Source organism: Castor canadensis, chromosome 8, assembly GCF_047511655.1.
Source record: "Castor canadensis chromosome 8, mCasCan1.hap1v2, whole genome shotgun sequence".
NCBI classification, from domain to species: Eukaryota; Metazoa; Chordata; class Mammalia; order Rodentia; family Castoridae; genus Castor; species Castor canadensis.
In genome coordinates this window covers 47,113,610-47,118,092 of record NC_133393.1, presented here as the reverse complement: position 1 = coordinate 47,118,092, position 4,483 = coordinate 47,113,610, and the positions used below count along the sequence as shown (strand labels likewise).

Below are 4,483 nucleotides of genomic sequence, written 5' to 3'. Positions count from 1 at the left end.
GGGTGAGGATAGGTAAGACACCTAAAAAATTAGCTAGCATTTGTTGCCCTTAACACAGAGAAACTAAAGCAGATACCTTAAAAGCAACTGAAGCCAACAGGAAAAGGGGACCAGGAACTAGAGTAAAGGTTAGATCAAAAAGAATTAACCTAGAAGGTAACACACACGCACAGGAAATCAATGTGAGTCAACTCCCTGTATAGCCATCCTTATCTCAACCAGCAAAAACACTTTTTCCTTCCTATTATTGCTTATACTCTCTCTACAACAAAATTAGAGATAAGGGCAAAATAGTTTCTGCCAGGTATTGAGGGAGTTGAGGGGGAGAGGGAGGGGGCGGAGTGGGTGGTAAGGGAGGGGGTGGGGGCAGGGGGGAGAAATGACCCAAACATTGTATGCATATATGAATAATTAAAAAAAAAAAAAAAGAAGTAAAGGTGATTTGAAAACCAGGGCCTCCCTCCTTCCCTCCCTCCCTCCCTCCCTTCCTTCCTTCCTTCCTTCCTCCGTCCCTCCCTCCCCCCTTCTGAGATTTAGGAAGATAAACTGTGGTGAGGGTTAGGATGAGCAACAGACAGAAATAATCTATAAAATGCAGACCAGAGCTCAAATGGTTAAACTGCCAGGCAGAGACTCACCTGCCTAGACAAAAATGAACTAGATGCACTAGGCTCCAGCTTCCACCCTGGTACCAAAGAAACCCCAAAGAACAAAAATGTCAATTTGGAGTCCATCAATAGGGGCACAGCTGGCTGACAGTAGAAGGACAGCACATGCCAGAGGGCTTTGCATGTAATGGGGGTGGGGCACAGAGGTGAAACCTGAGGGAATGTAGCCAGATATGGCCACACCCCTTCCTTGCCTTCCTTGCTGGGGAGGCAGTGCCTAGGGTCATCTCGCCTTCCCCATCAACTTCCCATGGACCCCTCCTTTCCTCTCCACTTCCAATGGACCCCAGTCTTCCCCGTCCACTTTCACTGACCAGGACACAGTGGAGAATGAGCCCTGGATTCAGCCAGAACAGGCTACCTGCTTTCATTACATTTCCAGGAAAAAGGCCCATCTCTTTGAAGGGAGTTATTGTTCTCTAGATAAAGGAACCATCTCTGGGGGAAAAAAATAGGAAGGAAGGAAGGGAGGGAGGGAGAAGAAAATAAGGACCTTTCTTCTACTTTAGGGGGAATTCATTTATTCACCATATCTACTGATTTAAAAATACCCACTTTCTTCTTTAGATACCACCATATATTTACTAACTGCTGATTTTGTTCTTCTGTTATCTGCCTGCCATCCTTGCTTGAGAGTCTCCATGAGCCCGCGGGATTGGGTAAGATACATTGCTGGGTGTAGTGACACACAGCTATAGTATCAGCACTCTGGGAGCTGAGGCAAGAGGATTGTAAGTTCCTGGGGGCAACATAGTGAGACCCTGTTTAAAAAAAAGAAGGAAAAAAAGAACATGTCGCGAGCAGGTGACGGTACAGAGTTGACCGTCAGTCAGGCGCTAAATGAATTAAGTTAGGCAGGAACTAAGTTGCTCATACACACACTTTATTGCAGGGAGTTACAACCTATGCCCGATAGCGCCTCAGCCTTCCCCAAGCTGTGCTCACCTTGCAACATCAATCTTAGTCCGCTGCTGGCTGGCTCCGAACCCGTCCTGGCTAGTTCTCAGTCTCCATAAGCCTCCAGGACGCCCAGGGAATCCGACGGGCGGTGCAGGGTGTCGGGTCCACTTGGTCCGGGGCTGCTCTTGAGCGGCGTGATGCGTGTTGCTGGTCAGGAGGAAGTGGCCGTTGGTCTCATGGCAAGTGGGGTTTAAATGTCCATAGCAGGCTGGCTTATCAGCACCAGTTTAGGGTTAGCTGATTTGCATATCAGCACCAGCTGGGGGTTAGCTGATTTGCATATCGGGCACCATATGGTGTTTGTTTACAGCTAGGGCTTACAAGTGCACACAATATTGTTTTCCTAAAGGTTTTACAATGTATTATATTTTTATATATTTTTTCAATATGTTTAATGCACAGCAAACATAATACTCATAACAGAACACCTACACAGAGGGTCTGGACTGCAGCTCAGGGTTAGAGTGGTAGAAGGAGTACATTAGATGTTTGAGGCCTTGAGGCTCTGACGCCCTAGGTTGAATTTCCAGCACCTCACAACAAAAACTCCCATTCAGTAAGGATTGTCAAGTGGCCAGGATGCAATTAAGGGTGGGTATTCTTTAGAGTTTCAAAAACTTCTTGGGAGAATTAGACAAATTCAAGAAGCTTGGGGAAAATCGCATATAATTTACAAAGGATAAGAAACACTAGCCTGAATCTACAATTTTAGCACAAATCTGATCCGCAAACTTGATTAAAGATGTAACAAATCGTGCAGGGGAATCTGTACACAAATCTTAAAGCAGGCGCCCTTTCAGATTTCTTATACACATCTGGCTTGAGGCCACAGCTTGGCCTTTTCTTGAGAGCTTGAAACTTCACATACCCTAGGGCCCAGCCATTCCACCCTTGGGTACACCCAGCAGAAAATTCAGGAGACATCTTTAAGAATGTTTAGAGTAGAGCTGTTTGTGAAAGCAAAAATTTCTCCCAAGATGCATATCAACAGCAGAAAGGATCAATCCATTGTAATAGGTCTATGTAGTGAAAAGTTATTTCATGAACACACAGGCTGCATAGCTCTGTAAATCAGGAAGTTCAAGATGGGGCCAACATAACTTCTCCTTGCCCATAGCAAATGTTTGGCTGGTTTTTTTTTTTTAAGTGCTGAGTGTGGAACTCAGACCTTGAGTGTGTTAGGCAAATGCTCTACCTCTGAGCCACTCCAGTCCCAGGAAAGTTATTAACTCCTCCCTCTCAAAAAAATGAAACATAAACCATAGCAACATACAATAAGACGGATAAATCTTAAAAATACATATTGATTGAGAAAGTTAAGTTCAAAAAGTTAAATGCATTTTGAAGCTTCTTTTTATAAGATTAAGGACAAGACCAGGAAATAAGAGATAAGTAAGCATTCAGTGCTGTTTGCTCAGGTGGGCAGACCTAAGTTCCATTCATTCTGGGTGGTGGATTGATGGGTAATCTTCGTATTAGTTTGCAAATAGGATGAGGTGGGCATGCAGGGACCAGTGATAAGTATGTGTCATGAGCCGAAGAGTATGATTAGTCCCGTTCTGCACATCTGGGTGAGGTGAGGGCGGCCTGGTGTGAGTCTTGTAGGAAGCAGACAGGCTTGGCAGTTTTTCAGATAGAACTGCAGGTTAAGTAGACAGAGGAATGGAGTGATAAATTCTTAGACTTTATCATGCAGAGCCCAGCTGCATAATCAATACTATGAAGGACTGTCCTCCTGCCCTAAGGAGTTTTCAGCCTGTTCCAGACAAACAAAGCAATAATCAAGACATTGAATCTGATTTATACAGCTGTGGCATCCATTGTTTTAATTGTATTTTCCTGATTATAAAGTTATTATAACTCAAATGTTTTTATTATGTTTTCCTGGCAGTAAGTTTATTATGACAAAAAATTTAAAAATATAGAAAAGGATAAAGAAGAAAATCTATTCATTATTCCCAAACCCAGAGATAATCCTTATTAACTTTCATGCATTTGTTTCTGGTGGACTATGTTTCTACAAGAACCATGGAGGTACCCCTGTTGAATATTTTTCTGACCAAGGCAATCCAGCAGAATTGTCCAGAGCATGGTTCTTTTGGAGCAACACAAAACTGACTTTGAACCCCAGCTTTGGCAGTATATCCTTGGCAAGTGGCTTTCCCTGTACCTCAGTTATTCAGCTCATGATACCTGGATTTGTTTTGAGGATTAACTCAGATGAAAGGTGGAGTGATTAGCGATTACAGTGTCTAGGGCAAAGTCAGTCTTCAATGAGTTGTGATTTGTTACCAGAAGTAGGTGCTTGGCTTGGAGCAGGGATGTTCATTTAGGTAAAAGATGCAGAACTTGGAAGAGTACCCAAAAAATAGCAATGGGGTTCCAGGGTTATGAACACAGAAAGGCCCAAGTTATTTTTGACCGGAAGACAACCTGGTGGGGGACTTCCAGTATATGAGGAGTCCCTGCCTTAGAGGACTTGAGAGCCTAGAGAAGTAAGTGTAAGTTCTTTCAGAATAAAATTTTATCTATCCTTTCTCAGCAAGAAAAAAGTGGTCTTAACATTAGACAAGAATGGTGACAATGATGATGGATGGGCACTCACTGTTATGAGGTCTTCTTCTTGGCCATAGTGACTCTAACAAGTATAACATTCGCTATTTTGTCCTGCACCAGGATATAGCCAGAAGGGCCCTTAGGTTGAACTCCTCAAGTTTATGCTCTTAAAATTAAGGGGCTTGGAGATGCAGCTCAGTGGTAGAGCTCTTGTTTAGTATATGTGATGCCCTGGGTTCCATCCCCAGCACTGAAAAACAAAACAAACAAACAAAAAAACCCACAAAGGAATACACTGA

At 43.4% G+C, this 4,483-nt stretch overlaps 1 long non-coding RNA gene across 1 annotated transcript; it reads right to left on the bottom strand.

Moving 5' to 3' along the window:
• Positions 1–1,172: 1,172 nt before the first annotated feature.
• LOC141425483 (uncharacterized) lies at positions 1,173–1,862 on the bottom strand. Its single transcript, XR_012450491.1, has 2 exons — positions 1,614–1,862; positions 1,173–1,429 (listed from the first exon to the last, which is right to left on the bottom strand). It is a non-coding gene; the product is annotated as an uncharacterized lncRNA (long non-coding RNA).
• Between the last annotated feature and the right edge of the window lie 2,621 nt (positions 1,863–4,483).